The sequence below is a fragment of the Neofelis nebulosa genome, chromosome 14, assembly GCF_028018385.1.
Source record: "Neofelis nebulosa isolate mNeoNeb1 chromosome 14, mNeoNeb1.pri, whole genome shotgun sequence".
NCBI lineage: Eukaryota > Metazoa > Chordata > Mammalia > Carnivora > Felidae > Neofelis > Neofelis nebulosa.
Window position 1 is genome coordinate 66,349,885 of NC_080795.1, and position 6,485 is coordinate 66,356,369.

The following is a 6,485-nucleotide window of genomic DNA, read 5'->3' on the forward strand; positions in this document are numbered from 1 at the left end:
CCTGGCCCCTAAAATCGGCTGCGCAGTCCTCCACTGGCTCTTTCTTGAGCGGCCACCTCCAGAGAATTCAGTGGAGGACTCTGGGGTCCTGGGAGGTTGTGGAGCCGCTGAAGCCCAAAGCACAGCACACACGGAAGTTTGAAATCCCGGCACTAATTGAAAGGACGCTGAGTCGCTGAATAACTGCGTGGAGCAGACCCCCCTCCTCATTCTCCACTCCCCTTCCCGGCCCCCACCATCCTCCCTGCCTACCCGCATTGGCCCGTGACTTGGACAAGAAATGGAGCTCTGCTGTGATATGCAGCGGGGAATTGGTGATTGGTTGCTGGTTACAGCTATTAGTCTAACCTGACTGTCCGACTCACACATATTACACGTTTCAAAAGAAGCCATTTGGGGCCCGGGTCTCCATCTTGTAAATGGAGTGGAGGTGAACACGCTCAGGGAGAAATACTGGTTCCTGACCCCTTGCACTTCCATAGGGAGGGAATTTCCCAGGGAGGAAAAGTACACCAGAAACTCTAATTTTTCTCTCAAAGGAAGACTTATGTGATTGGTGAGCCAAGGAAGGGACTGAGCTCCGTCCTTGTGAAGCCAACCAGGCCCCCTGGAAACCACCTTCTGGGCTCTCCCCACGGTAAGCTTGCAGCAGGAGACACCCCTGTCCTTGTTTTGCTATGCCGGTGACCAGGGCAGTCTTTCAAGTTCTGGGGTTCCTTTTTAGGACATCTTTGTAACTGCACCCCTATGACGTATCTTCCAATCCATCCATCTTTTCTCAAGAATGAAGCTGTCATTTTTACCTCTAATAACAGTGATTATCTCTCCCTTGGCTCCGAACCAAGGAAAAGGGGAGAGTGATTTACTGGTCCTCTAAAATCCAACAAAGACTAGGAAAGTAGCTGTTCTCTGTAGCAATGGCCCAAAACTGAGGCCAACTCCAAAATATCACTGTAAAAATTTTTTATTTATTAGCTGCGCGTAGGGCGGCCTTTTCCCACGTTCACGTGACCCGGGGGTTGGACTGCGGGTCTCCTTGCAGGGCAGCAGCTCCAGAGCAGAGCAGGAACTGCAGCGGCCGGAGTCATGGCAGAACAAGCATTTAGAAAGTGTCTTCCCCCCTTTGACCGAGTTTCAGTTGAAAGGAGTGCAGCCGAAACTGTAACCGAAGGAGACATTATGCTTCCGGAAAAATTGCAAGGAAAAGTTCTGCAAGCCAACGGTGGTGGCTGTGGGATCAGGCTCCAGAGGAAAGGGTGGAGAGATTCAACCAGTCAGTGAGTGTGAAAGTTGGAGATAAAGTTCTTCTCCCAGAATATGGAGACACCAAAGTAGTTCTAGATGGCAAGGATCGTTTCTTATTTAGAGATGGTGACATTCTCGGAAAGTACGTAGACTGACATAAATCATTATGGAAATGGCATGAAGGGAAGCTGCCCATTCCGGCAAAGTTGTGAAATCTTTCATCATGTAGATAATTTTCATGTCTCTCTTTTATAATAAACTAATGGTATGCAAAAAAAAAATTTTTTTTATTAAGTTTATTTATTTTGAGAGAGAGGGTGGGGGAGGGGCAGAGAGACAGGGAGAGAGCAAGCAGGCTCCACACTGTCAGTTGCAGAGCCTGACGTGGGGCTCGATCTCATGAACTGTGAGATCATGACCTGAGCCTAAATCAAGAGTCGGACGCTTTACCTGACTGAGCCATCCAGGCACCTCTTGAAAAATCATTTTGAACAATAGAAGTCAGGGAGATTTCAAAGGATTTGTCAAAAAAAAAAAAAAACAGGCAAAAGGGACTGAAATGAGGGGTAAGTTGGGAAAACACTAGCTGTGACCCCTCTTTTGATAAAGAATTTAGATGAGCCTCACTTCTGTCTTTTACATACTAGGATTTGAGATCTCATTCGAGCAAAGAGTTCCATGCCTAAAGACCATTTGCAAGTCTGATTTAGATAATCTTTTAGGTACCCTCCAGCCCAAAGGATCTCTGACTTATATAAGAAATCCCAAATTCCATTTTTGTAATGTTTGCCAATGACAGTAGTCTGTGACAGACACAGACAGATGACAGGCGGGGATGCAGAGAGAAGTCTGAGGGTCGGCTTCTAGATGAAAGCTCTTTTGGAAGCAAAGAAGAGATGCACCCAGGTGATCTGAGCTGGTGGGACAGCGGTGCCCAACCTTTCTTTTGTCTTGGGCAGAGTCTGATGGTCTCACCCGAAGGGTTGAAAATGGATTATGAATACCGCGTGGGCCAGAGACAGCGTGGACAGTGTTCCCGCTGCGAGAGGCAGGAAGGGCACATTGCGTTTAAGGACCTGAGAGAAGGTGGTTGGGAGGTGAATTCGCTTCCTACGGCTGCTGTAATGAGTCCCCACAAACTTGAGCGCGTAAAACAGTAGAATTTTATTTTCTCGCAGTTCTGGAGGCCAGAAGTCCAAAATCAAGGTGTCAGCTGGACCACACTTCCTCCAAAGGCTGGATGAGAGATTTCATTCCTTGCCTCTTCCAGCTGGCGGTGGCATCAGGTGCTCTTTGGCCCCCCTGGTCTGGGGCCTCTGCTCCAGGCTCTTCCTCCACCTCCCCATCACCTTCTCCTCTGTGTGTCTGTGTCTTCCCCTCTTCTGCCAAATATCCCCTGTGTGGCCCTTACAGGATACTTGTCATTGGATTCAGAGCCCACCCGGGTAATCCAGGACGATCTCCTCATCTCAAGATCCTTGATTACATCTGCAGAGACTCTTTCTGCAAATACGGTCATATTCATAGGTTCTGAGAACTAGTATATGGATGTATCTTTGGTGGGGGGGGGGGGCACCATTCAACCCTCTGTAGGGGGCGTATCACAATTTTGAGGAGTATGTAATGAACATTTGAAATAATGTTCAAAATAACTTGAAATAGTGAACATAATGAAGTCACTTTTTAATTTTTTTTTTTTTTAGTTCATTTATTTGAGTCATGTCTACACCCCAGCGTGGGGCTCAAACTCACAACACCGAGATCAAGAGTGGCATGCTCTTCCGACTGAGCCAGCCAGGCACCCCAAAACCATCTTAATTTTTCAGCTACAGAATTGCCCTGCTTCCCTGACCCAGAGCCTCGCTTTGTGTCCGGCGAATAACTTCAGTAAGCCTCTCTAAGGTGAGTAGGCGTGATTAACTGCAAAGCTTTTATTTTGCGGAGTATGGAGTTTGGGAGCCAGAGCTAAATTGACCAAGACAGACGGGACTGGAAGAGCTATGTGGAGAAAGGATGGAGAGAAGGCAGGAAGCCAGGTGACCATGCTAGAGAATTTAGATTATGAAATGGATCCATTCCTTCAACAAATATTTATCTCAACAAGGCTGTGTGTGCCAGCCTTTGCACTAGGTGCTGGGGATATGGCAGTGAACACACACACAGTCTCTCCTCAAGAAGTGTGGGCAGTCACTTATCCCTGTGAGGTTCAATGCCAACACTTCCACCTTCTTTTCCCCAAATCTTCAGCAAAATCCACAATGCTTGCTAAATGCTCTGGAGATGAACTTGCGGGAGGAGATGGGAGGATATAGAGTCTCGTTCCTGGGTTGGAATGAGGCAAAGCCAGAGGCCCCTCCAAAAGGCCACATGTGGTTTCCATGCGCTAGTGGGCCAACTGGGGCTTTTTAGGCACATCCAGCATCTACTCCCCCCTTCTCATGAAGCAAGAGCACTTTGATTTGCTTTTAAATAACTACTTCTCCCCCTATGCAGTCTTAATGGGACGGTGAGTCAAGTGTTTTTCCCTCAATTCCTAGTCACAAGAGGGTCACAAGGGCCAAGCTAGGCCAGTAAGACTTGGGAGATGAACCCTAAAAGGAGAAACGCAAGCATAGAATAAAAAGTGGAGCTGATTTAGCCCAGCAGCTGCAGTCAAGATTAGTTCCTGTTCCCCGAATCCCTGGTACCCCTTGGAATCTGTGACCCACTCTGTATCCTTCCAATAAATTCTCTTTTGCTAAAGTCAACCAGAGTCCTTTTTGGGTACCTGTAATCAGAGAAGCCTAACTGATCGAAGTGATCGAGAAAAGTCCCAAGCCCTCCTACCCAGTAAGAGGTCTGGGCACCTGCAGGGGATGAGGGCATGCTGTGGTGACAGATGCATCTCACATCCTCAGAGCTGGGTTTGTGACTTTTCTCTCAGGACAGTTTCGCCCAAAATCTAAAGTCTCCCTTAAGCTAACAGTGATTGCCCTTAATTAACAAGGACACTCAGCGTATCAGTGCCAGCCCTTAGAAAAAGGCCAACACGATGCCAGAGAAGAGAGAGGGATCAAATTCATCTAGGTCAGATAAAGGCTTCCGATGAAAACTTGAGCTTAATAAACATTCCCGAGTGATCCCTAAACCTTGCACCTGAATTCAGTTCTGCACTTCCTGTGGCTCTTTCTGGCCCTGGTGACAAGGCAGGGCCTTCTCCTCCATTGTGCCCATGCATTCATACAGGCCACAGGGGAATTCCTCAGGGGAGAGAAAGCTAAATTTATACCTTCAATTAATCTTCCAGTGTTCTTGCCCGCCTTCAGTCTATACGGAGTCTCCTTTTGCCCCAACCACTAGGATCACACCTATTAGCAGATAATTAGCCATTATAGATAGAAGCTGCTTAGCTGCTTTTTAAAAGTACTTCAGTTTTGAATCCAGTCTTCCCAGGATCTCAAACCTCTTCTAATATCCTCTTTCAGAGAACCAGGATTCCGCTCTATGAACAAGAAGCCCTTTAAGACTCCCAAGAGACCAGGCCATCGGCTCTCTCCCTAAACAGACCAAATTCCTACCCAATCCATTACCCATTCCAGTAGAGAGCACACACCCTGAAGACAGACAGCTGGTCCTAAGTGCATCTGCCCAAGCACTACTCAATAGACACCTAGTTTTTATAATACATATGTGGACTTTATACATTTACATAGATATTTGTAATTATATATATATATATATATATATATATATACACACACACACACATATATATGTGTATATATGTATGTGTATGTATGGGTATATATATATAATTTTTCCCCTTTCCAAGCCACAAGGCAATCCCCCCAGGGATGATAGAAAGCTAATTTATACCTTCAACTGAAGTTTCCAAACGTCCTGGCCTACCTTTAGCCTGGCAAGAAAACAATCTTTTTTTGCCACTTAATGCCAGATTCTGACCTTTGTTTTCCTCAACTACAACGCAGCAGCCGAGATCTTAACTCAGAGCTGGGTTCATGCCTTGTTTTTGGTGCCTTGTAGCTGCTTGGTCTTAAGTGACTTAACCACGCTGAGTCTTGTTTCCTTACCTGAGAAATGGGAATAATGCTATCTGTTTCACAAGGTTGTTCCCAAGCCCAACCGAAATACAGAATCATTGGGAACTTTAAAAACATACAGAATGGAAGCAATGCAAGAAATCTGCATCCTTAAAAATCCCAAGTGATTCTCCGGTACAGCCACATTGGAAACCATAGATTGGAGGCTTACATTAAATGATCCAGAAAGTACCAGTCACATTCAGCAGCCGGTTGTGTTTCTGGAAATAGGGTTCTACCCTAACGGAGTTGTGAGGATAAGGGGAGCACATGGAGAGTCATTCTGGGCTTTCACCATACATGGAAGGAATTGCATGGCAGGATACTCTCCCCTAAATTGCAGTTGCAATCACCAGAGCCACTCGGAGTGAAAAGCAAACAAGTAAACTGCCAGGAAGCACTTGTTTTCTCAGCCCAGCCTTTGGGGATACTAACGGTATAAAGTCCAAACAGAGGATTAGATGTTTCCCAAGGTTAAGCTTTGTTATTTAGTTAATGCTGGAAATGTTAAAGGGGAAGGGACCTCAGAAATAGAGTTGTAATGAATGAAGGGTTGGCAACCACATCACCTGTTCAGTCAGTGTTCCTCAAAGCAGCTCAGAACACGGGGATACTGGCAATATACTGTCCCCCCGAAATAAGCAGGATCAGGGCGCCTGGGTGGCTCAGTCAGTTAAGCATCTGACTTCAGCTCAGGTCATGATCTCGGGGTCTGTGAGTTCGAGCCCTGCACCGGGCTCTGTGCTGACAGCTCAGAGCCTGGAGCCTGCTTTGGATTCTGTGTCTCCCTCTCTCTCTCTGCCCCACCCTGCTTGTGCAGTCTCTCAAAAATGAATGTTTAAAAAAAATTTTTTTTTCTTTTAAAAAGCAGGATCATTCCTTTCTAGCTTTCAGCTATTTCTCCAATGCCAGAAGAGGGGGGCAGTGCTCCTCCTTCCTGTCACTCCACCTGGTGATGAATGATGAGGGCCTACCTAAAAGGCCTGGCTGGTTCAAGCTCAAGAAAAAAAAGGCTCAGTAACATCATGGCCTCTGCCTTCCAGGGTCTAGGTTCTTATCTGGTTAATTCTGTAGGGTTCCAGGAGTCAGACCTGCAGGCTACAGAAATGCCGTAAGGCACACAACTGGATGGGGTGCCCAATTCAATGTTCGGAAGCACAC

General features: G+C 46.6%; 1 pseudogene; it reads left to right on the forward strand.

Moving 5' to 3' along the window:
• Positions 1-460: 460 nt before the first annotated feature.
• LOC131494562 (10 kDa heat shock protein, mitochondrial-like) lies at positions 461-1,526 on the forward strand (annotated as a pseudogene).
• The last annotated feature ends 4,959 nt before the right edge of the window (positions 1,527-6,485 follow it).